Genomic DNA, 27,855 nt, shown 5'->3' with positions numbered 1-27,855 from the left:
ACCGGACCAGCAGCGGGACCGCCCCCGGGTGAGTATAATCTAACGTCTTTTTCTCCTCTTTCAGGTAACATCGGGGGCTTATCTACAGCATTAGAGAATGCTGTAGATAAGCCCCTGATGCCGGTGGGCTTATCTCACCCGCGATTTTCGGGGTGACAGGTTCCCTTTAAGGGAAAAATGTAGCATTGCTAAAGTAAAGAACAGTATTCTTGAGAAATGAACGTTTCAGTATTATCTCATGTTTTCCTGTCAGGCTTTCTTAACATTGTGCATTGCAAAACACTGAAACACTGGGTAAAAGGCAAAATATAGGCCAATAGCAGACTAAATATATTGTATTTATCATAGTCATAAGGCCTTGCACCAGAAGGAGTGTCATTTTATATTTATTCCTGATTCCTGGGCTGTAAATTTAAGTGAATTAAGAGGAGCATGAAATGTGATGTTTGCCATCTATGTGAACAGATATCTATCTACAGTATCTATCTATCTCTATATATATAAGAATGTATGTGTGTATCGACGATGTTGTCATAATTAGAGTTGAGCGACCTTGACCTTTTTAGAGTCGAGCCGGGTTTTGCGAAACCCGACTATGTCCAAAGTCGGGTCGAGTGAAATCGGCCGATTATGACGTAAAGTCGGGATCGACCGAAACACGAAACCCAATGCAAGTCAATGGGGCAGCATAGTCGGCAGTGAGTGGGGGCCAGGAAAACACCTAGAGTGGCCATTTTAATGTCAAAACCATCCATTCTTCTTAATGAAGCTTGTCAAGCGTAATTTACCTTATAATAATTGGAAGGCATTTGAAATTGGGGGTCATTTGGCTAAAGTTGTGGGGGGTAGGGCTGGTTCAAGTAATTAGTGGGCCCAGGAAATCTGGACCACGTCACGGCAGTGGAGCAGGGAGAGGTAAGTATTTCAACTTTGCAAGTGCTGTGAACCTGAGCAAGCAGGGGGGGCCCACTCGTTGGCATTGGCACTGGCACAGGGCCCCTCAAAGTACAGCGGTGTGTTTGCACGGCGGGGGCGCCTCCCACCGGCAGCAACACTTTTGCGTACTATGAGAGGCCCTGTGCCAGTGACGTCGCCAACTAGTATTCCTCCCCCCACCTGATGAAGGAACCTGCACTTTCATCTGCACCTTCCTCTTTGTCCCCGTGTAAGGTGGTATGGTATGCGGGAAGAGCAACCTGACTTTCAGCAGGGTCACAATGTTGTTGTGTAGCGTGCACGGGGAATGTTGCGTTATGGGTCAATGTACCAGCAGACTCATCTATCACTGGCTGGGCAATGGGCACGATGAAGTGGAAACACAGATATAGGCCCAAAGAAGAAAGTGGGCTAAATGCAGTTCAAAATTGGTAACACAGGAATAACCAGGGGGCATTGCAGTGGAGGACAACTGGAATGAGAGGCTGACACAGAGAGTAGGGCCAAATCAGTAAGTAGTCGAAATGCAGTTCAAAATTGGCAACCGTAGTAAACAGGCGGCACAGCTTTGTTCAGTGGAGGAGAACAGCAAGGAGTGGCAGACACCGATAGTAGGCCCCAAACCAACTAGTACGCCAAATGCAGTTGTTCCATTTAACCACAATTTAATGAGAGCCTGAAGATAGAAGCTCAGGAAAGGCAACCTGGGGAACACCTTGGAGTGTAACACACCATCTCTCTCCACCCCATACCCATTTTGTATGGCCTAATGCAGTGTACTTTTCTACAACTACTAAACGAGAGTCGGAAGACCGAAGCAATGGCAAGGAAACCTGGGGAACACCTTAGAGTGTAACACACCCTCTCTCTACACCCCATACCCAATTTGAAGGCCTAATGCAGTGTAGTTTCCAAGAACTACTAAACGAGAGCCGGAAGATCGAAGCTCAGGAAAGGCAACCTGGGGAACACCTTGGAGTGTAACACACCCTCTCGCTACACCCCATACCCAATTTGAAGGCCTAATGCAGCGTAGTTTCCAACAACTACTAAACGAGAGCCGGAAGATCGAAGCTCAGGAAAGGCAACCTGGGGAACACCTTGGAGTGTAACAAACCCTCTCTCTACACCCCATACCCAATTTGTAGGCCTAATGCAGCGTAGTTTCCGACAACTACTAAACGAGAGCATGAAGATCGAAGCTCAGGAAAGGCAACCTGGGGAACACCTTGGAGTGTAACACACCCTCTCTCTACACCCCATACCCAATTTGTAGGCCTAATGCAGCGTAGTTTCCGACAACTACTAAACGAGAGCCGGAATATCGAAGCTCAGGAAAGGCAACCTGGGGAACACCTTGGAGTGTAACACACCCTCTCTCTACGCCCCATACCCAATTTGTAGGCCTAATGCAGCGTAGTTTCCGACAACTACTAAACGAGAGCCGGAATATCGAAGCTCAGGAAAGGCAACCTGGGGAACACCTTGGAGTGTAACACACCCTCTCTCTACACCCCATACCCAATTTGAAGGCCTAATGCAGTGTAGTTTCCAAGAACTACTAAACGAGAGCCGGAAGATCGAAGCTCAGGAAAGGCAACCTGGGGAACACCTTGGAGTGTAACACACCCTCTCGCTACACCCCATACCCAATTTGAAGGCCTAATGCAGCGTAGTTTCCAACAACTACTAAACGAGAGCCGGAAGATCGAAGCTCAGGAAAGGCAACCTGGGGAACACCTTGGAGTGGAACACACCATCTCTCTACACCCCATACCCAATTTGAAGGCCTAATGCAGAGTAGTTTCCAAGAACTACTAAACGAGAGCCGGAAGATCGAAGCTCAGGAAAGGCAACCTGGGGAACACCTTGGAGTGTAACACAACGTCTCTCTACACGACGGAAGGGCTGATTCTTAGGAAGGAAGGCTGTTGGAAATAAGCATTGCGCGTCCGAGGGTGATTATATTCTTATTAGGTATATACTCACCCTCGGACGCGCCCTGCTTCTTTATTTGGAATGAATGTTTATTTGCAATGTGGTGTTGACTTTCTCTATTATTTTGGTAATTAATGATTTTATTATTTTCATTATTTTGCATCTTCTCGGCAATAATATAAAGAAGACGCGACAGGACAACACTCGGTGGATGCCATATGTGTGTTTTCAATTTAAAAAAACTTTCAGTTAACTACTTGCAGGAGAAAGTAATTGTAGCTGGTGGCCATTTTTAGTACTGTACCAGATTAGAGTTGTGTGTTTGTTTTTAATGTTAAAATGTCTGCATTTGATATCTCACCAGTATTTTCTTTTTTATAAGCAAAATACTTATTTTTATATTTTCTGATGTTGGTTCCAGGGGTACACGGCCAGCAGTGCCCTGGTCAGTGTAGTAGTAGTTGAAAGAATGGACCGCAGACAGGCATCGAAGGCCTAAAATAATAACACATGGCTGTAGGCAATTTTAAATTGGTTCCAGGGGTACACGGGCAGCAGTGACCTGGTCAGTGTAGTAGTAGTTGAAAGAATGGACCGCAGACAGGCATCGAAGGCCTAAAATAAAAAAATTGGGCTGGCTGTAGGCAATTTTAAATTGGTTCCAGGGGTACACGGACAGCAGTGGTGTGGTCAGTGGAGGCCTAGTGGAAGGAGTGACCGCAGACAGGCATCGAAGGCCTAAAATAATAACACATGGCTGTAGGCAATTTTAAATTGGTTCCAGGGGTACACGGACAGCAGTGGTGTGGTCAGTGGAGGCCTAGTGGAAGGAGTGACCGCAGACAGGCATCGAAGGCCTAAAATAATAACACATGGCTGTAGGCAATTTTAAATTGGTTCCAGGGGTACACGGACAGCAGTGGTGTGGTCAGTGGAGGCCTAGTGGAAGGAGTGACCGCAGACAGGCATCGAAGGCCTAAAATAATAACACATGGCTGTAGGCAATTTTAAATTGGTTCCAGGGGTACACGGGCAGCAGTGACCTGGTCAGTGTAGTAGTAGTTGAAAGAATGGACCGCAGACAGGCATCGAAGGCCTAAAATAAAAAAATTGGGCTGGCTGTAGGCAATTTTAAATTGGTTCCAGGGGTACACGGGCAGCAGTGGTGTGGTCAGTGGAGGCCTAGTGGAAGGAGTGACCGCAGACAGGCATCGAAGGCCTAAAATAATAACACATGGCTGTAGGCAATTTTAAATTGGTTCCAGGGGTACACGGGCAGCAGTGACCTGGTCAGTGTAGTAGTAGTTGAAAAAATGGACCGCAGACAGGCATCGAATGCCTAAAATAATAACACATGGCTGTAGGCAATTTTAAATTGGTTACAGGGGTACACGGACAGCAGTGACCTGGTCAGTGTAGTAGTAGTTGAAAGAATGGACCGCAGACAGGCATCGAAGGCCTAAAATAAAAAAATTGGGCTGGCTGTAGGCAATTTTAAATTGGTTCCAGGGGTACACGGACAGCAGTGGTGTGGTCAGTGGAGGCCTAGTGGAAGGAGTGACCGCAGACAGGCATCGAAGGCCTAAAATAATAACACATGGCTGTAGGCAATTTTAAATTGGTTCCAGGGGTACACGGACAGCAGTGACCTGGTCAGTGTAGTAGTAGTTGAAAGAATGGACCGCAGACAGGCATCGAAGGCCTAAAATAAAAAAATTGGGCTGGCTGTAGGCAATTTTAAATTGGTTCCAGGGGTACACGGGCAGCAGTGACCTGGTCAGTGTAGTAGTAGTTGAAAGAATGGACCGCAGACAGGCTTAGAAGGCCTAACATAACAAACTTGGGCTGGCTGTAGGCACTTTTAAATTGGTTCCAGGGGTACACGGGCAGCAGTGGTCTGGTCAGTGGAAGTCTAGTGGAAGGAGTGACCGCAGACAGGCTTCCAAGGCCTAACATAACAAACTTGGGCTGGCTGTAGGCACTTTTAAATTGGTTCCAGGGGTACACGGGCAGCAGTGGTCTGGTCAGTGGAAGTCTAGTGGAAGGAGTGACCGCAGACAGGCTTCCAAGGCCTAACATAACAAACTTGGGCTGGCTGTAGGCACTTTTAAATTGGTTCCAGGGGTACACGGGCAGCAGTGGTCTGGTCAGTGGAAGTCTAGTGGAAGGAGTGACCGCAGACAGGCTTCCAAGGCCTAACATAACAAACTTGGGCTGGCTGTAGGCACTTTTAAATTGGTTCCAGGGGTACACGGGCAGCAGTGGTCTGGTCAGTGGAAGTCTAGTGGAAGGAGTGACCGCAGACAGGCTTCCAAGGCCTAACATAACAAACTTGGGCTGGCTGTAGGCACTTTTAAATTGGTTCCAGGGGTACACGGGCAGCAGTGACCTGGTCAGTGTAGTAGTAGTTGAAAGAATGGACCGCAGACAGGCATCGAAGGCCTAAAATAAAAAAATTGGGCTGGCTGTAGGCAATTTTAAATTGGTTCCAGGGGTACACGGGCAGCAGTGGTGTGGTCAGTGGAGGCCTAGTGGAAGGAGTGACCGCAGACAGGCATCGAAGGCCTAAAATAATAACACATGGCTGTAGGCAATTTTAAATTGGTTCCAGGGGTACACGGACAGCAGTGGTGTGGTCAGTGGAGGCCTAGTGGAAGGAGTGACCGCAGACAGGCATCGAAGGCCTAAAATAATAACACATGGCTGTAGGCAATTTTAAATTGGTTCCAGGGGTACACGGACAGCAGTGACCTGGTCAGTGTAGTAGTAGTTGAAAGAATGGACCGCAGACAGGCATCGAAGGCCTAAAATAAAAAAATTGGGCTGGCTGTAGGCAATTTTAAATTGGTTCCAGGGGTACACGGACAGCAGTGGTGTGGTCAGTGGAGGCCTAGTGGAAGGAGTGACCGCAGACAGGCATCGAAGGCCTAAAATAATAACACATGGCTGTAGGCAATTTTAAATTGGTTCCAGGGGTACACGGACAGCAGTGACCTGGTCAGTGTAGTAGTAGTTGAAAGAATGGACCGCAGACAGGCATCGAAGGCCTAAAATAAAAAAATTGGGCTGGCTGTAGGCAATTTTAAATTGGTTCCAGGGGTACACGGGCAGCAGTGACCTGGTCAGTGTAGTAGTAGTTGAAAGAATGGACCGCAGACAGGCTTAGAAGGCCTAACATAACAAACTTGGGCTGGCTGTAGGCACTTTTAAATTGGTTCCAGGGGTACACGGGCAGCAGTGGTCTGGTCAGTGGAAGTCTAGTGGAAGGAGTGACCGCAGACAGGCTTCCAAGGCCTAACATAACAAACTTGGGCTGGCTGTAGGCACTTTTAAATTGGTTCCAGGGGTACACGGGCAGCAGTGGTCTGGTCAGTGGAAGTCTAGTGGAAGGAGTGACCGCAGACAGGCTTCCAAGGCCTAACATAACAAACTTGGGCTGGCTGTAGGCACTTTTAAATTGGTTCCAGGGGTACACGGGCAGCAGTGGTCTGGTCAGTGGAAGTCTAGTGGAAGGAGTGACCGCAGACAGGCTTCCAAGGCCTAACATAACAAACTTGGGCTGGCTGTAGGCACTTTTAAATTGGTTCCAGGGGTACACGGGCAGCAGTGGTCTGGTCAGTGGAAGTCTAGTGGAAGGAGTGACCGCAGACAGGCTTCCAAGGCCTAACATAACAAACTTGGGCTGGCTGTAGGCACTTTTAAATTGGTTCCAGGGGTACACGGGCAGCAGTGGTCTGGTCAGTGGAAGTCTAGTGGAAGGAGTGACCGCAGACAGGCTTCGAAGGCCTAACATAACAAAATTGGGCTGGCTGTAGGCACTTTAAATTGGTTCCAGGGGTACATGGGCAGCAGTGTATGGTCAGTGGAAGTCTAGTGGAAGGAGTGACGGCAGACAGTCTTCGAAGGCCTAACATAGCAAAATTGGGCTGACTGTAGGCACTTTTAAATTGGTTCCAGGGTAACACGGCCAGCAGTGGCCTGGTCAGTGTAGTAGTTGTAGAAAGAAGGGACCGCAGACAGGCTTCGAAGGCCTAACATAACAAAAATGTCAAAACAATGGTATTGTCAGTGCCAGGCATTGAAGGATGTCAGCGGCTAGACTACACATTGGTGAAGCTGTGAGAGATAATTTTGCTAGTGGTAGAGCACTGTTTGAGCTGGGGGGGGGAACTGTCTTGTGGCCGGCGGTACAGGCACAGGGCCCCTCATATTACAACGGTGTGTCTGACGTTGGGTGCGCACCACCACCGCCAGAGACACTTTATTGTACTATGAGGGACCCAGTGGCAGTGCCGTCGACCAAAAGCGGCCACACCCACCTCTTCAGACAAACAGCACTCTCAAGGGTCCAAGCGCAAAGTGGCGATAGCACGGCCCCGTGTGGGGAGTTTGGCCATTTCGTGAGGTGGAAACATGTCGTATGCTGGACAATCAGGTGAAGAAAATTACGAGATTGGAAAAGTCATTCAGAATAGTCCACAGGCAAGACCTTTTCATAGGAAAGCTAGGTGTCAGCCGGGCAGGGTGGGGCAAAAGATTTTGAAATCCAGTTGTGGTTCATTTTAATGAAGGTTAGATCATCTACATTTTGGGTAGCCAGACGAGTCCTTTTTTCTGTTAGTATTGAACCTGCAGCACTGAATACTCTTTCTGATAGGACACTAGCTGCCGGGCAAGCAAGCTCCTGCAATGCATATTCTGCCAATTCTGGCCAGGTGTCTAATTTGGATGCCCAGTAATCAAATGGGAATGACGGTTGAGGGAGAACGTCGATAAGGGATGAAAAATAGTTTGTAACCATACTGGACAAATGTTGTCTCCTGTCACTTTGAATTGATGCTGCAGTACCTGTCCTGTCTGCGGTCATAGAAAAATCACTCCACAACCTGGTCAGAAAACCCCTCTGTCCAACGCCACTTCTGATTTCTGCCCCTCTAACACCTCTGGTCTGCTGGCCCCTGGAGCTCGTGTGAGAACGATCACGGGCGCTGTGTGCAGGGAATGCCAGAAGCAAACGGTCAACAAGAGTTGATTGTTTTGTTGCTAATATTAGTTCCAAGTTCTCATGTGGCATAATATTTTGCAATTTGCCTTTATAGCGAGGATCAAGGAGGCAGGCCAACCAGTAATCGTCATCGTTCATCATTTTTGTAATGCGTGTGTCCCTTTTGAGGATACGCAAGGCATAATCCGCCATGTGGGCCAAAGTTCCCGTTGTCAAATCTGCGGTTGTGCTTGGTTGAGGGGCAGTTGCAGGCAAATCTACGTCACTTGTGTCCCTCAAAAAACCAGAACCCGGCCTTGCCACGCCACCAATTTCCCGTGCCCCCGGGAAAGCTTCCTCATTAAAAATATACTCATCCCCATCATCCTCCTCATCCTCCACCTCCTCTTCGCCCGGTACCTCGTCATGTACACTGCCCTGACCAGACAATCGCTGACTGTCATCAAGGCTTTCCTCTTCCTCTGGTGCAGACGCCTGATCCTTTATGTGCGTCAAACTTTGCATCAGCAGACGCATTAGGGGGATGCTCATGCTTATTATGGCGTTGTCTGCACTAACCAGCCGTGTGCATTCCTCAAAACACTGAAGGACTTGACACATGTCTTGAATCTTCGACCACTGCACACCTGACAACTCCATGTCTGCCATCCTACTGCCTGCCCGTGTATGTGTATCCTCCCACAAAAACATAACAGCCCGCCTCTGTTCGCACAGTCTCTGAAGCATGTGCAGTGTTGAGTTCCACCTTGTTGCAACGTCTATGATTAGGCGATGCTGGGGAAGGTTCAAAGAACGCTGATAGGTCTGCATACGGCTGGAGTGTACAGGCGAACGGCGGATATGTGCGCAAAGTCCACGCACTTTGAGGAGCAGGTCGGATAACCCCGGATAACTTTTCAGGAAGCACTGCACCACCAGGTTTAAGGTGTGAGCCAGGCAAGGAATGTGTTTCAGTTGGGAAAGGGAGATGGCAGCCATGAAATTCCTTCCGTTATCACTCACTACCTTGCCTGCCTCAAGATCTACAGTGCCCAGCCACGACTGCGTTTCTTGCTGCAAGAACTCGGACAGAACTTCCGCGGTGTGTCTATTGTCGCCCAAACACTTCATAGCCAATACAGCCTGCTGACGTATGCCAGTAGCTGCCCCATAATGGGAGACCTGGTGTGCAACAGTGGCAGGTGCGGATGGAGTGTTTGTGCGACTGCGGTCTGTGGACGAGCTCTTGCTTCTGCAGGAGGACGAGGAGGAGGAGGAGGAGGGGGTGCGAACGGCTACAGACAACTGTTTACTAGACCGTGGGCTAGGCAGAACTGTCCCAAACTTGCTGTCCCCTGTGGACCCTGAATCCACCACATTTACCCAGTGTGCCGTGATGGACACGTAACGTCCCTGGCCATGCCTACTGGTCCATGCATCTGTTGTCAGGTGCACCTTTGTGCTCACAGATTGCCTGAGTGCATGGACGATGCGCTCTTTAACATGCTGGTGGAGGGCTGGGATGGCTTTTCTGGAAAAAAAGTGTCGACTGGGTAGCTCGTAGCGTGGTACAGCGTAGTCCATCAGGTCTTTGAAAGCTTCGCTTTCAACTAACCGGTAGGGCATCATCTCTAACGAGATTAGTCTAGCTATGTGGGCGTTCAAACCCTGTGTACGCGGATGCGAGGCTAAGTATTTCCTTTTTCTAACCATAGTCTCATGTAGGGTGAGCTGGACTGGAGAGCTGGAGATCGTGGAACTAGCGGGGGTGCCGGTGGACATGGCAGACTGAGAGACGGTGGGAGATGGTATTGTTGCCGCCGGTGCCCTAGATGCAGTGTTTCCTACTACGAAACTGGTGATTCCCTGACCCTGACTGCTTTGGCCTGGCAAAGATACCTGCACAGATACAGCAGGTGGTGCGCTAAATGGTGGTCCTACACTGCCGGAAGGGATGTTGCGTTGATGACTAGCTTCATTGGCCGAGGGTGCAACAACCTTAAGGGACGTTTGGTAGTTAGTCCAAGCTTTCAAATGCATGGTGGTTAAATGTCTATGCATGCAACTAGTATTGAGACTTTTCAGATTCTGACCTCTGCTTAAGGAAGTAGAACATTTTTGACAGATGACTATGCGCTGATCAATTGGATGTTGTTTAAAAAAATGCCAGACTGCACTCTTTCTAGCATCGGATACCTTTTCAGGCATTGCAGACTGAGCTTTAACCGGATGGCCACGCTGTCCTCCACCAGGTTTTGGCTTTGCCACGCGTTTTGGGCAAGATACGGGCCCGGCAGATGGAACCTGTGGCGATGTTGATGCCTGCTGCGGCCCCTCCTCCTCCTCTGCTTCAGAACTGCTGCCGCCTGCACCCTGTTCCCCCAATGGCTGCCAATCGGGGTCAAGAACTGGGTCATCTAATAACTCTTCTTGTACCTCCTGCGCAACTTCGTCTGTGTCACCGTGTCGTTCGGTGGTATAGCGTTCGTGATGGGGCAACATAGTCTCATCAGGGTCTGATTCTTGATCAGCACCCTGCGAGGGCAATGTTGTGGTCTGAGTCAAAGGACCAGCATAGTAGTCTGGCTGTGGCTGTGCGTCAGTGCACTCCATGTCAGATTCAATTTGTAATGGGCATGGACTGTTAACTGCTTCACTTTCTAAGCCAGGGACGGTATGTGTAAAGAGCTCCATGGAGTAACCCGTTGTGTCGCCTGCTGCATTCTTCTCTGTTGTTGTTTTTGCTGAAGAGGACAAGGAAGTGACTTGTCCCTGACCGTGAACATCCACTAACGACGCGCTGCTTTTACTTTTACCAGTTTCACGAGATGAGGCAAAAGAGCTAGAGGCTGAGTCAGCAAGATAAGCCAAAACTTGCTCTTGCTGCTCCGGCTTTAAAAGCGGTTTTCCTAATCCCAGAAAAGGGAGCGTTCGAGGCCTTGTGTAGCCGGACGACGAACCTGGCTCCACAGCTCCAGACTTAGGTGCAATATTTTTTCCCCCACGACCACCTGGTGCTCCACCACTACCACTACCCTCATTACCAGCTGACAATGAACGCCCCCGGCCACGACCTCTTCCACTAGACTTCCTCATTGTTTTAAAAACGTAACCAAACTAACGTTATTTGTTGCAGTCACACAACTTACATGGTGAGCTATAACTTCAGTATGATTTAGCTACCCCTTTACAGGTTGGTGAGACCACAGCGAAAATCAGGCCCAATGTTACACACTCTTTTTTTGGTGGCTGCAAATTAGAGAGATGCCCCACACGCAGGACTGTCACTGAAGCACAAATGTTAATATTAATGTCACACTATTATTTTTTTTTTATTTTTATTTTTTTCAGGAACACTTTAGAAACCCCCCAAAAAAAAAAAAATAGATTTTTGCAGGGAGAATTTAGAAAACAAATGTAACAAACTATATGCTTTCTATGGGCCACTGAGTGAGAGATGACGCACACAGGAATCAGGAGTGGCACACAAGCCCAGAGGCCAATATTTTTCTACCAATGATTGATGGAGTTATTTTCTCTGGTAGATTTTGGAACCCAAATCAAGGAAAAAAAATGTAGGCTTTCTATGGACCACAATTGGAGAGAGAGAGAGAGAGAGATGGCACACCCAGGAGTCAAGACTGGCACACAAGCAGAAAGGCCAATATTAATCTCCCACTGTTTTTTTTTTGTTTTTTTTTTTTTTTTTTTTTTTCAGGGAGACTTTAGAAAAAAAAATAATAAAAAAAATATGATTTTATCAGGAAGAATTTAGAAACCAAATAAAATAAAATGATTTTTTCAGGGAGAATTTATAAAACAAATAAAAACAAAAATAGGCGTTCTATGGCCCACTGACTGAGAGATGACGCACACAGGAGTCAGGAGTGGCACACAAACCCAGAGGCCAATATTTTTCTACCAATGATTGATGTAGTTATTTTCTCTGGTAGATTTTAGAACCCAAATCAAGGAAAAAAAATATAGGCTTTCTATGGACCACAATTGGAGAGAGAGAGAGAGAGAGAGAGAGAGAGATGGCACACCCAGGAGTCAAGACTGGCACACAAGCAGAAAGGCCAATATTAATCTCCCACTGTTTTTTTTGGTTGTTTTTTTTTTTTTTTTTTCAGGGAGACTTTAGAAAAAAAAATAATAAAAAAAATATGATTTTATCAGGAAGAATTTAGAAACCAAATAAAATAAAATGATTTTTTCAGGGAGAATTTATAAAACAAATAAAACCAAAAATAGGCGTTCTATGGCCCACTGACTGAGAGATGACGCACCCAGGAGTCAAGACTGGCACACAAGCAGAAAGGCCAATATTAATCTCCCACTGTTTTTTTTGGTTGTTTTTTTTTTTTTTTTTTCAGGGAGACTTTAGAAAAAAAAATAATAAAAAAAATATGATTTTATCAGGAAGAATTTAGAAACCAAATAAAATAAAATGATTTTTTCAGGGAGAATTTATAAAACAAATAAAACCAAAAATAGGCGTTCTATGGCCCACTGACTGAGAGATGACGCACCCAGGAGTCAAGACTGGCACACAAGCAGAAAGGCCAATATTAATCTCCCACTGTTTTTTTGGTTGTTTTTTTTTTTTTTTTTTCAGGGAGACTTTAGAAATAAAAATAATAAAAAAAATATGATTTTATCAGGAAGAATTTAGAAACCAAATAAAATAAAATGATTTTTTCAGGGAGAATTTAGAAAACAAATAAAACCAAAAATATGCGTTCTATGGCCCACTGACTGAGAGAGAGAGAGAGATGGAACGCTTAGTACTGGCACACAAGCCCAAAGGGCAATATTAATCTCCCTTTTTTTTTCCAGGGAGAATTTCTGAAACCCAAAAAAAAAATAAAATAGGCTTTCTATGGCCCACTATTTGTGAGAGAGATGGGACGCTCAGGACTGGCACAGATGGCACGCTCAGGACTGGCACAGAAGCCCAGAGGCCAATATTAATCTCCCTTTTTTTCTGGGAGAATTTATAAAACCAAAAAAATATTTAAATAGGCTTTCTATGGCCCACTATTTGTGAGAGAGATGGCACGCTCAGGACTGGCACAGATGGCACGCTCACAACTGGCACACAAGCCCAGAGGCCAATATTAATCTCCCTTTTTTCAGGGAGAATTTCTAAAACCCAAAAAAAAAATAAAATAGGCTTTCTATGGCCCACTATTTGTGAGAGAGATGGGACGCTCAGGACTGGCACAGATGGCACGCTCAGGACTGGCACAGAAGCCCAGAGGCCAATATTAATCTCCCTTTTTTTCTGGGAGAATTTATAAAACCAAAAAAATATTTAAATAGGCTTTCTATGGCCCACTATTTGTGAGAGAGATGGCACGCTCAGGACTGGCACAGATGGCACGCTCACAACTGGCACACAAGCCCAGAGGCCAATATTAATCTCCCTTTTTTCAGGGAAAATTGATAAAACAAAAAAAAAATTAAATAGGCTTTCTATGGCCCACTATTTGTGAGAGAGATGGCACGCTCAGGGCTGGCACAGATGGCACGCTCAGGACTGGCACACAAGCCCAGAGGCCAATATTAATCTCCCTTTTTTTCAGGGAGAATTTATAAAACCAAAAAAAAAAATAAATAGGCTTTCTATGGCCCACTATTTGTGAGAGAGATGGCACACTCAGGACTGGCACACAAGCCCAAAGGCCAATATTAATCTCCCACTGTATTTTTATCAGGGAGAATTTATACACCCCACAAAAAAAAATACAGAAAAATGAAAAGGCTTTCTATGGCCCACTATGTGAGAGAGATGGCACACACAGGGATGGCACTCTAGCAGAAATGCCAAATTGCCAATCTTAATCTCCCACCAAAAAAAAAAAAAAAAAAAAAACAGGGAATGTCCTACAATTACTATCTCCCTGCCTGCAGTAATCTCAGCCAGGTATGGCAGGCAGCTACTATCTCCCTGCCTGCAGTAATCTCAGCCAGGTATGGCAGGCAGCAATAAGGAGTGGACTGATGCACAAATGAAATAAAAAGTGTGGACAAACAAAAAAGATAGCTGTGCAGAAAGGAAGGAACAAGAGGATTTGTGCTTTGAAAAAAGCAGTTGGTTTGCACAGCGGCGTACACACAGCAATGCAGCTATCAGGGAGCCTTCTAGGGCAGCCCAATGAGCTACAGCGCTGAGGGGAAAAAAAAAAAAAAAAAAACTTCCACTGTCCCTGCACACCGAGGGTGGTGTTGGACAGTGCAAATCGCTGCAGCACAAGCGGTTTTGTGGTTAATGGACCCTGCCTAACGCTATCCCTGCTTCTGACAAAGCGGCAGCAACCTCTCCCTAAGCTCAGATCAGCAGCAGTAAGATGGCGGTCGGCGGGAACGCCTCTTTATAGCCCCTGTGACGTCGCAGACAGCAAGCCAATCACTGCAATGCCCTTCTCTAAGATGGTGGGGACCAGGACCTATGTCATCACGCTGCCCACACTCTGCGTTTACCTTCATTGGCTGAGAAATGGCGCTTTTCGCGTCATTGAAACGCGACTTTGGCGCGAAAGTCGCGTACCGCATGGCCGACCCCGCACAGGGGTCGGATCGGGTTTCATGAAACCCCGACTTAGCCAAAAGTCGGCGACTTTTGAAAATGTTCGACCCGTTTCGCTCAACCCTAGTCATAATTGTTGCCATGACGACGATGATGTCATAATAGATTGCAATGGTGATGGTTATATCATAATGGTTGCCATGGTGATGATGATGTCATTGGTTGCCATGGTGACAATGATGTCATAATGAGTATATGGGCACGGAACTATGGGATGGGGGATATGTATGATGAGTATATGTGCACGGGACTATGGGATGGAGGATGTGTATGATGAATATATGATCATGGGAATATGGGATGGAAGATAATTATAATTTGTTATAACTAACAACAGTTAGTTGATATGCCTGGGCAATGCCGGGCTCTTCAGCTAGTAACTATTATAAAATTGTCTATATGTACAAGAATATAACTGCTATAATACTGCCTCCTATGTACAAGAATATAACTACTATAATACTGCCCCTATGTACAAGAATATAACTACTATAATACTGCCTCCTATGTACAAGAATATAACTACTATAATACTGCCCCTATGTACAAGAATATAACTACTATAATACTGTGCCTATGTACAAGAATATAACTGCTATAATACTGCCTCCTATGTACAAGAATATAACTACTATAATACTGCCCCTATGTACAAGAATATAACTACTATAATACTGCCTCCTATGTACAAGAATATAACTACTATAATACTGCCCCTATGTACAAGAATATAACTACTATAATACTGCTCCTATGTACAAGAATATAACTACTATAATACTGCTCCTATGTACAAGAATATAACTACTATAATACTGCTCCCTATGTACAAGAATATAACTACTATAATACTGCTCCTATATACAAGAATATAACTACTATAATACTGCTCCTATGTACAAGAATATAACTACTATAATACTGCCTCTATGTACAAGAATATAACTGCTATAATACTGCCTCCTATGTACAAGAATATAACTACTATAATACTGCCCCTATGTACAAGAATATAACTACTATAATACTGCTCCTATGTACAAGACTATAACTGCTATAATACTGCTGCTATGTACAAGAATACAACTACTATAATATTGCCCCTATGTACAAGAATATAACTACTATAATAGTGCTCCTATGTACAAGAATATAATTACTATAATTTAATACCGTAACTAATATACTAATGCCCCTATGGCGAACATTTGTGCAAAAATTTGGTGACTTTTTGAAAAGCTGTAAATCATGAATTAGGTGAAAACATCTGGAAAGTCCATAATAGCAAATAACAAATAATTAAAAAGACAAAATCATAAAAAAGTGACTTTAAAAATGGTGAAAAAAAATGAAAAGCTGACTATAGCGCAAATGAAACTACTATAATACTGCTGCTATGTACAAGAATATAACTACTATAATACTGCCCCTATGTACAAGAATATAACTACTATAATACTGCTCCTATGTATAAGAATATAACTACTATAATACTGCTGCTATGTACAAGAATACAACTACTATAATATTGCTCCTATGTACAAGAATATAACTACTATAATACTGCTCCTATGTACAAGAATATAACTACTATAATACTGCTCCTATGTACAAGAATATAACTACTATAATACTGCCCCTATGTACAAGAATATAACTACTATAATACTGCTCTTATGTACAAGAATATAACTACTATAATACTGCTCCTATGTACAAGAATATAACTATAATACTGCCCCTATGTACAAGAAAATAACTACTATAATACTGCTCCTATGTACAAGAATATAACTACTATAATACTGCCCCATGTACAAGAATATAACTACTATAATACTGCCCCCTATGTACAAGAATATAACTACTATAACACTGCTCCTATGTACAACAATATAACTACTATAATACTGCTCCTATGTACAAGAATACAACTACTATAATATTGCCCCTATGTACAAGGATATAACTACTATAATACTGCCCCCTATGTACAAGAATATAACTACTATAATACTGCTCCTATGTACAAGAATATAACTACTATAATACTGCCCCTATGTACAAGAATACAACTACTATAATATTGCCCCTATGTACAAGGATATAACTACTATAATACTGCTCCTATATACAAGAATATAACTACTATAATACTGCTCGTATATAAAAGAATATAGCTACTATAATACTGCTCCTATGTGCAAGAATATAACTACTATAATACTGCCCCTATGTACAAGAATACAACTACTATAATATTGCCCCTATGTACAAGGATATAACCACTATAATACTGCCCCCTATGTACAAGAATATAACTACTATAATACTGCTCCTATATACAAGAATATAACTACTATAATACTGCTCCTATATGCAAGAATATAACTACTATAATACTGCTCCTATATACAAGAATATAACTACTATAATACTGCTCCTATATACAAGAATATAACTACTATAATACTGCTCCTATATACAAGAATATAACTACTATAATACTGCTTCTATTTACAAGAATATAACTACTATAATACTCCCCTTATGTACAGGAATATAACTACTATAATACTGCTCCTATGTACAAGAATAAAACTACTATAATACTGCTCCTATGTACAAGAATATAACTACTATAATACTGCTCCTATATACAAGAATATAACTACTATAATACTGCTCCTATATACAAGAATATAAATACTATAATACTGCTCCTATGTACAAGAATATAACTACTATAATAGTGCCCCTATGTACAAGAATATAACTACTATAATACTGCTCCTATATACAAGAATATAACTACTATAATACTGCTCCTATATACAAGAATATAACTACTATAATACTGCTCCTATGTACAAGAATATAACTACTATAATACTGCCCCTATGTACAAGAATATAACTACTATAATACTGCTCCTATGTACAAGAATATAACTACTATAATAGTGCCCCTATGTACAAGAATATAACTACTATAATACTGCTCCTATATACAAGAATATAACTACTATAATACTGCTCCTATGTACAAGAATATAACTACTATAATAGTGCCCCTATGTACAAGAATATAACTACTATAATACTGCTCCTATATACAAGAATATAACTACTATAATACTGCTCCTATGTACAAGAATATAACTACTATAATACTGCTCCTATGTACAAGAATATAACTACTATAATACTGCCCCTATGTACAAGAATATAACTACTATAATACTGCTCCTATGTACAAGAATATAACTACTATAATTGTGCCCCTATGTACAAGAATATAACTACTATAATACTGCTCCTATGTACAAGAATATAACTACTATAATAGTGCCCCTATGTACAAGAATATAACTACTATAATACTGCTCCTATATACAAGAATATAACTACTATAATACTGCTCCTATATACAAGAATATAACTACTGTAATAGTGCCCCTATGTACAAGAATAGAACTACTATAATACTGGTCCTATATACAAGAATATAACTACTATAATACTGCTCCTATATACAAGAATATAACTACTATAATACTGCTCCTATATACAAGAATCTAACTACTATAATACTGCTCCTATATACAAGAATATAACTACTATAATACTGCCCCTATGTACAAGAATATAGCTACTATAATACTGCTCCTATGTACAAGAATATAACTACTATAATACTGCCCCCTATGTACAAGAATATAACTACTATAATACTGCTCCTATGTACAAGAATACAACTACTATAATACTGCCCCCTATGTACAAGAATATAACTACTATAATACTGCTCCTATATACAAGAATATAACTATTATAATACTGCTCCTATGTACAAGAATATAACTGCTATAATACAGAGTTCCCCATAGCTAATTGTAAAGTGCAAGTGCTTTGTTGCTAAGTTAGAGACCTGATAAATGCAGACAAGTATAGTCGTCATAGTGGGGAAGTCTAACTGTATTCAGTGTGATGAATGCGCAGCGCCAACCTGACGCATTCCCCCTGCTATGGGGATCTCTCTATTTGCTTTACTTAGTTTTGACAATATATTCTGTATTCAAACTCTCCTTGAACCTCGTTTGGTCATTGAATATTTAATACTCAACAATACATTCTTTTGCCTTCGATGTGGTCATTATTTCCAGCATTGCTTTATTGGGTTATTGATGTCAGCGCTGCACTTTTGATACAATATTGTTCTTTCTGCTTGATTTTTTAGGTATAATTGATATATATCTATCTATCTATCTATATATATATATATATATATATATACAGTATATATAATTCATTAAAAAAATTTTTTTTTTAAATACCTTTTTGCCATGGATCCTCCTTTCTCCTCTTTATGTATTGAGGGATGCGTTAATATATCTAATTATGGAGGTGCTTTGCCTCTAAAAAACCGCTTCAGAGACCGTGTCTAAAGATGTAACGTTTATTGCATAGAATGTTTCCTAGCCCTGTTCATCAGCGTTAAGTAAATGGAATAATAACTATTATTGGGAAGAATAGGAGGAGAAGTAATTCAAATTAAAAAGGAAACACGAGGGAATCATCAACCGAAATCCTGATACTAATTCTTGCGCTTCCGGCAGTGGCAGGTGGTGTGGGTGGATTCGTAATTTTGTGTTTGTACAGTTCTCAGTTGTTCCATACCCAGGAAAGAAGGAGACGTTTCATTTCTAGGATCATCAAGAAGTAATATTGTCCTACTGTAGCTGTGCCTGGTACCATCTATCTAGTGCAGTTGTCTGATTTAGAAGCATAAGTTTACAATTCGGGCCATCACCTACCATAACACAACCCAATTGGGTCCTGCAATCGCAGTGTGTTGAACCAAAAGTCAGATGATTCCCAACCAGTCCAATCAGCCATGGTCCCTGCTAACCAGAGCTAACTTCAATGGCAACACTTACCGGACTGGTTACCGGCAAGTTGTCTGACTCCACCGGGCATGAAATGGGCACAGAGCATGAGCCTGCTTCTTACGAATCCTCCTGACTTCCACTGTACATGTTAGGTCGATGTCGGGACGTGTAAGTGCATCCCAGGCAGCGGGCAGGGCCATTCATCACTGGCCCTCCAGCTTATGGTCATCATAGCAGTTAACTGGCCTACCGTCATTGGCGGTGCACCACTATACTTGGTTGAACATAGAAAAAATGTGATCCCATAGCCAAAATCAAGTAGGCCTGCTGTTATTGTGTCACTCTGGATTCACCTACCTTACTGCCCAGTGGTTTCATACGTAAATCCATAGAACTTTGGAGACATCATGAAGAAGAGAGCAACATATGTCTTCACAATGAAGCCTGTGGGGAGACTGTGGGAGATCGTAGGCATCAAATTTGCCAGTTTCTGACCCAGGACAGGAGGGTATGTATGTGTTATACATACTCCAGGCCATGCTGCCCTCTGTTGTGCTCCGTGTCATGTTTTCCGGGTACTCCTACATGGCTCGATGATGTCATCAACATGATCCTATTTAAGGCCCATTTGGACGCACACCCGAGTCTTCAGATTGTTACTCAACACTCTAGTTTGATTTTGTCCACCTCCCGTGCACACTGTGTTAACTTACTTCATCTGTCTTGCTGCTCCCAAAATTCTTGAGGGTGTCTGGTCCTCGCTCCCCATTTACCAGCTTCATCAATTCCCGGGGTCCGTGTACCCACCTGGACCTGGGGCTTACTGGGTCTAAACATTCTCTGAAAATTTGTGTGTGATGTAGTAAAGCTAATTTTTAGAACTATAGCCAATCTTTTTTGAGCTCTTTATCAGCTAATTAAATAAAAGGCTGCTTATAGTATTGTCAAAGCAATATTGGTGGGTTGCTTCTGCATAACTGCAAAATAAGGTGTGAATGAATTGCAGGAGCACTATAAGCACAATAATAAAGGAAGCCACAGCTTCCATGTAAGTGCCGCTCCCAATCCCTGCCTCACAGTCGCACTGACTATTCTAGCTCTCTCCCTATCCGTTAAATCTGTATTATTAGTGCTGTCACACACTATTTGTACAGTTTCTTTAGTATTTTATTGCTTTCTCTCCCTGTCTCAATTGCTAAGTGAGTTGTGACTTCTTGATCAAGAGTTACTTCAAAATGGCTGCTGCATTTCCTCACTCGGCTTTAATACTGGCTTTGATAGTCTCATTTATTTGACTTTACTCTACTATTTAGTGTAATAGCTGCATAGCATTTTGGGGAAATCCTCATAGCTGTACCTGATGTCTGGCTGATGGTATCTTCTGCAATCTGTTAAATGATGGCGACCATTATAGGCAATTATCCTAGGGATACGTCGTCAATATATTAGTCGTGGACCAAAATACAAATTCAAATAAATATAAAATGCAAAGACAATGAGGTTGTGATTTTACTGTGTCTAAAATAAAAAACTCAAATATTGTGTAGCTCCATTCTGGACTCAGTTTTGGGTCACCTTTTGCCCCAACATCTAAGTACTAATCCCAGTGAAAAAGCCAGGTCTGTGTTGTTTTCACTTCAAGACTCTCGTTCTTACATATTATTCCGTCCTCTAATTATCTCACATTCAGAGAACATATTTCAGTGTTTAGCACAGTAATGTTTGTCATAACTAACGATTCATGAAGGAAGCTAATTTAGCAAGATGACACATTTCCCTAACCAGCTTCCGACTATCGTTATTTATTCTTCTCCCCATACAAAATCTGTTAAACCGTCAGACAATCCCTCCGTAATCCACAATCTGGTGACGGCAATGAACACTTCACCTGTATATTCAGAGGCTGTACAAATCATATATGACTAATACATCTACAGTACTTTTACGGTAAAATTGTAATAGGCTATAATATAAAATACTATATTACTACTATACTATTCAAATTCTATCTGTAGGATGAAAATATGTATTTTGTTACTGCACACTATAAGTAAAAATGCAATCGCAATAATTTGGTAGGTATATTGCTGTACAAAATGTCCTATGTAAATAGTTATATTCTTGTACATAGGGGGCACCGTTATAGTAGTTATATTCTTATAGATAGGGGCAGTATTATAGTAGTTATATTCCTGTACATAGGGGCAGTATTATAGTAGTTATATTCTTGTACATAGGAGAAGTATTATAGTAGTTATATTCTTGTACATAGGGGGCAGTATTATAGTAGTTATATTCTTGTACATAGGAGCAGTATTATACTAGTTATATTCTTGTACATAGAAGCAGTATTATAGTAGTTATATTCTTGTACATAGGAGAAGTATTATAGTAGTTATATTCTTGTACATAGGGGGCAGTATTATAGTAGTTATATTCTTGTACATAGGGGCAGTATTATAGTAGTTATATTCTTGTACATATGAGCAGTATTATAGTAGTTATATTCTTGTACATAGGAGCAGTATTATACTAGTTATATTCTTGTACATAGAAGCAGTATTATAGTAGTTATATTCTTGTACATAGGAGAAGTATTATAGTAGTTATATTCTTGTACATAGGGGGCAGTATTATAGTAGTTATATTCTTGTACATAGAAGCAGTATTATAGTAGTTATATTCTTGTACATAGGAGAAGTATTATAGTAGTTATATTCTTGTACATAGGGGGCAGTATTATAGTAGTTATATTCTTGTACATAGGAGCAGTATTATACTAGTTATATTCTTGTACATAGAAGCAGTATTATAGTAGTTATATTCTTGTACATAGGAGAAGTATTATAGTAGTTATATTCTTGTACATAGGGGGCAGTATTATAGTAGTTATATTCTTGTACATAGAAGCAGTATTATAGTAGTTATATTCTTGTACATAGGAGAAGTATTATAGTAGTTATATTCTTGTACATAGGGGGCAGTATTATAGTAGTTATATTCTTGTACATAGGAGCAGTATTATACTAGTTATATTCTTGTACATAGGGGCAGTATTATAGTAGTTATATTCTTGTACATAGGGAGCAGTATTATAGTAGTTATATTCTTGTACATAGGAGCAGTATTATAGTAGTTATATACTTGTATATAGGAGCAGTATTATAGTAGTTATATTCTTGTACATAGGGAGCAGTATTATAGTAGTTATATTCTTGTACATAGGAGCAGTATTATAGTAGTTATATACTTGTATATAGGAGCAGTATTATAGTAGTTATATTCTTGTACATAGGGAGCAGTATTATAGTAGTTATATTCTTGTACATAGGAGAAGTATTATAGTAGTTATATTCTTGTACATAGGAGAAGTATTAGAGCAGTTATATTCTTGTACATAGGGAGCAGTATTATAGTAGTTATATTCTTGTACATAGGAGCAGTATTATAGTAGTTATATTCTTGTACATAGGAGCAGTATTATAGTAGTTATATTCTTGTACATAGGGACAGTATTATAGCAGTTATATTCTAATAGATAGGGGCAGTATTATAGTAGTTATATTCTTGTACATAGGGGGCAGCGTTATAGTAGTTATATTCTTATAGATAGGGGCAGTATTATAGTATTTATATTCCTGTACATAGGGGCAGTATTATAGTAGTTATATTCTTGTACATAGGAGAAGTATTATAGTAGTTATATTCTTGTACATAGGGGCAGTATTATATTAGTTATATTCTTGTACATAGGAGCAGTATTATAGTAGTTATATTCTTGTACATAGGGACAGTATTATAGCAGTTATATTCTTATAGATAGGGGCAGTATTATAGTAGTAATATTCTTGTACATAGGGGCAGTATTATAGCAGTTATATTCTTGTACACAGGAGCAGTATTATAGTAGTTATATTCTTATACATAGGAGCAGTATTAGTGTAGTTATATTCTTGTACATAGGGGCAGTATTATAGCAGTTATATTCTTGTAAATAGGAACAGTATTATAGTAGTTATATTCTTGTACATAGGGGCAGTATTATAGCAGTTATATTCTTGTACATAGGAACAGTATTATAGTAGTTATATTCTTGTACATAGCGGCAGTATTACAGTAGTTATATTCTTGTACATAGGAGCAGTATTATAGCAGTTATATTCTTGTACATAGGAGCAGTTTTATAGCAGTTATATTCTTGTACATAGGGAGCAGTATTATAGTAGTTATATTCTTGTACATAGGAGCAGTATTATAGCAGTTATATTCTTGTACATAGGAGCAGTATTATAGCAGTTATATTCTTGTACATAGGGGGCAGCGTTATAGTAGTTATATTCTTATAGATAGGGGCAGTATTATAGTAGTTATATTCCTGTACATAGGGGCAGTATTATAGTAGTTATATTCTTGTACATAGGAGAAGTATTATAGCAGTTATATTCTTGTACATAGGGAGCAGTATTATAGTAGTTATATTCTTGTACATAGGAGCAGTATTATAGTAGTTATATTCTTGTACACAGGAGCAGTATTATAGTAGTTATATTCTTGTACATAGGGACAGTATTATAGCAGTTATATTCTTATAGATAGGGGCAGTATTATAGTAGTTATATTCTTGTACATAGGAGCCGTATTATAGTAGTTATATTCTTGTACATAGGAGAAGTATTATAGCAGTTATATTCTTGTACATAGGGAGCAGTATTATAGTAGTTATATTCTTGTACATAGGAGCAGTATTATAGTAGTTATATTCTTGTACATAGGAGCAGTATTATAGTATAGGGTTGAGCGAAACGGGTCGAACATTTTCAAAAGTCGCCAACTTTTGGCGAAGTCGAGTTTCATGAAACCCGATCCGACCCCTGTGCGTGGTCGGCCATGCGGTACGCGACTTTCGCGCCAAAGTCGCGTTTCAATGACGCGAAAAGCGCCATTTCTCAGCCAATGAAGGTAAACACAGAGTGTGGGCAGCGTGATGACATAGGTCCTGGTCCCCACCATCTTAGAGAAGGGCATTGCAGTGATTGGCTTGCTGTCTGCGGCGTCACAGGGGCTATAAAGGGGAGTTCCCGCCGACCGCCATGTTACTGCTGCTGATCTGAGCTTAGGGAGAGGTTGCTGCCGCTTCGTCAGAAGCAGGGATAGCGTTAGGCAGGGTCCATTAACCACAAAACCGCTTGTGCTGTAGCGATTTCCACTGCCCAACACCACCTTCGGTGTGCAGGGACAGTGGAAGCTCCTTTTTTTTTTTTTTTCCTCAGCGCTGTAGCTCATTGGGCTGCCCTAGAAGGCTCCCTGATAGCTGCATTGCTGTGTGTACGCCGCTGTGCAAACCAACTGCTTTTTTCAAAGCACAAATCCTCTTGTTCCTTCCTTTCTGCACAGCTACAGTTAGGGCCAGAAATATTTGGACAGTGACACAATTTTCGCGAGTTGGGCTCTGCATGCCACCACATTGGATTTGAAATGAAACCTCTACAACAGAATTCAAGTGCAGATTGTAACGTTTAATTTGAAGGGTTGAACAAAAATATCTGATAGAAAATGTAGGAATTGTACACATTTCTTTACATACACTCCACATTTTAGGAGGTCAAAAGTAATTGGACAAATAAACATAACCCAAACAAAATATTTTTATTTTCAATATTTTGTTGCAAATCCTTTGGAGGCAATCACTGCCTTAAGTCTGGAACCCATGGACATCACCAAACGCTGGGTTTCCTCCTTCTTAATGCTTTGCCAGGCCTTTACAGCCGCAGCCTTCAGGTCTTGCTTGTTTGTGGGTCTTTCCGTCTTAAGTCTGGATTTGAGCAAGTGAAATGCATGCTCAATTGGGTTTAGATCTGGAGATTGACTTGGCCATTGCAGAATGTTCCACTTTTTGGCACTCATGAACTCCTGGGTAGCTTTGGATGTATGCTTGGGGTCATTGTCCATCTGTACTATGAAGCGCCGTCCAATCAACTTTGCAGCATTTGGCTGAATCTGGGCTGAAAGTATATCCCGGTACACTTCAGAATTCATCCGGCTACTCTTGTCTGCTCTTATGTCATCAATAAACACAAGTGACCCAGTGCCATTGAAAACCATGCATGCCCATGCCATCACGTTGCCTCCACCATGTTTTACAGAGGATGTGGTGTGCCTTGGATCATGTGCCGTTCCCTTTCTTCTCCAAACTTTTTTCTTCCCATCATTCTGGTACAGGTTGATCTTTGTCTCATCTGTCCATAGAATACTTTTCCAGAACTGAGCTGGCTTCTTGAGGTGTTTTTCTGCAAATTTAACTCTGGCCTGTCTATTTTTGGTATTGATGAATGGTTTGCATCTAGATGTGAACCCTTTGTATTTACTGTCATGGAGTCTTCTCTTTACTGTTGACTTAGAGACAGATACACCTACTTCACTGAGAGTGTTCTGGACTTCAGTTGATGTTGTGAACGGGTTCTTCTTCACCAAATTAAGTATGCGGCGATCATCCACCACTGTTGTCATCCGTGGACGCCCAGGCCTTTTTGAGTTCCCAAGCTCACCAGTCAATTCCTTTTTTCTCAGAATGTACCCAACTGTTGATTTTGCTACTCCAAGCATGTCTGCTATCTCTCTGATGGATTTTTTCTTTTTTTTCAGCCTCAGGATGTTCTGCTTCACCTCAATTGAGAGTTCCTTTGACCGCATGTTGTCTGCTCACAGCAACAGCTTCCAAATGCAAAACCACACACCTGGAATCCACCCCTGACCTTTTAACTACTTCATTGATTACAGGTTAATGAGGGAGATGCCTTCAGAGTTAATTGCAGCCCTTAGAGTCCATTGTCCAATTACTTTTGGTCCTTTGAAAAAGAGGACGCTATGCATTACAGAGCTATGATTCCTAAACCCTTTCTCCGATTTGGATGTGGAAACTATCATATTGCAGCTGGGAGTGTGCACTTTCAGCCCATATTACATATATAATTTTATTTCTGAACATGTTTTTGTAAACAGCTAAAATAACAAAACTTGTGTCAGTGTCCAAATATTTCTGGCCCTAACTGTATCTTGTTTGTTTGTCCACACTTTTTATTTAATTTGTGCATCAGTCCACTCCTTATTGCTGCCTGCCATACCTGGCTGAGATTACTGCAGGGAGATAGTAATTGAAGGACAGTTCCTTTTTTTTTTTTGTGGGAGATTAAGATTGACATTTCTGCTAGAGTGCCATCTCTGTCTGTGTCATCTCTCACTCAGTGGGCCATAGAAAGCCTATTTATTTTTTTGCTTGATTTGGGTTCCAAAATCTACCAGAAAAAATCACAACATCAATCAGTGGGAGAAAAATATTGGCCTCAGGGCTTGTGTGCCACTCCTTACTCCTGTGTGTGCCATCTCTCACTCAGTGAGCCATAGAAAGCCTATTAATTTTTTTGCTTGATTTGGGTTCTAAATTCTACCTGAAAAAATCATTAAATCAATCAGTGGGAGATTAATATTGGCCTTTGGGCTTGTGTGCCAGTCCTAAGCGTGCCAACTCTCTCTCTCTCAGATAGTGGGCCATAGAAAGCCTATTTTTTTTATTATTTTATTAGGTTTATAAATTTTCCCTGGAAAAAAAAAAAAAGTGGGAGATTAATATTGGCCTCTGGGCTTGTGTGCCAGTCCTGAGCGTGCCATCTCTCTCACAAATAGTGGGCCATAGAAAGCCTATTTATTTTTTTGGTTGATTTGGGTTCATAATTCTACCTGAAAAAATCAATCAATCAATCAGTGGGAGATTAGTATTGGCCTTTGGGCTTGTGTGCCAGTCCTAAGCGTGCCATCTCTCTCTCTCTCAGATAGTGGGCCATAGAAAGCCTATTTATTATAATTTTTTTTATTGGGTTTATAAATTTTCCCTGGAAAAAAAAAAAAAGTGGGAGATTAATATTGGCCTCTGGGCTTGTGTGCCAGTCCTGAGCGTGCCATCTCTCTCACAAATAGTGGGCCATAGAAAGCCTATTTATTTTTTGGGTTGATTTGGGTTCCTAATTCTACCTGAAAAAATCAATCAATCAATCAGTGGGAGAAAAATATTGGCCTCAGGGCTTGTGTGCCACTCCTTACTCCTGTGTGTGCCATCTCTCACTCAGTGGGCCATAGAAAGCCTATTAATTTTTTTGCTTGATTTGGGTTCTAAATTCTACCTGAAAAAATCATTAAATCAATCAGTGGGAGATTATTATTGGGCTTTGGGCTTGTGTGCCAGTCCTAAGCGTGCCATCTCTCTCTCTCAGATAGTTGGCCATAGAAAGCCTATTTATTATTATTTTTTTTATTGGGTTTATAAATTTTCCCTGGAAAAAAAAAAAATGGGAGATTAATATTGGCCTCTGGGCTTGTGTGCCAGTCCTGAGCGTGCCATCTCTCTCACAAATAGTGGGCCATAGAAAGCCTATTAATTTTTTTGCTTGATTTGGGTTCCAAAATGTACCTGAAAAAAATCACTAAATCAATCAGTGGGAGATTAATATTGGCCTCTGGGCT

General features: G+C 41.6%; 1 protein-coding gene across 1 annotated transcript in view; it reads left to right on the top strand.

Moving 5' to 3' along the window:
* The window catches only part of PKHD1 (PKHD1 ciliary IPT domain containing fibrocystin/polyductin), a 918,515-nt gene that overhangs the window by 390,623 nt on the left and 500,037 nt on the right, over window positions 1–27,855 (top strand). The gene's annotated exons all lie outside the window — the stretch shown is intronic.

This window comes from Ranitomeya imitator, chromosome 5 (assembly GCF_032444005.1).
Source record: "Ranitomeya imitator isolate aRanImi1 chromosome 5, aRanImi1.pri, whole genome shotgun sequence".
NCBI lineage: Eukaryota > Metazoa > Chordata > Amphibia > Anura > Dendrobatidae > Ranitomeya > Ranitomeya imitator.
The sequence above is the reverse complement of the archived record's forward strand: the minus strand, read 5'-3'. Positions and strand labels throughout refer to the sequence as shown.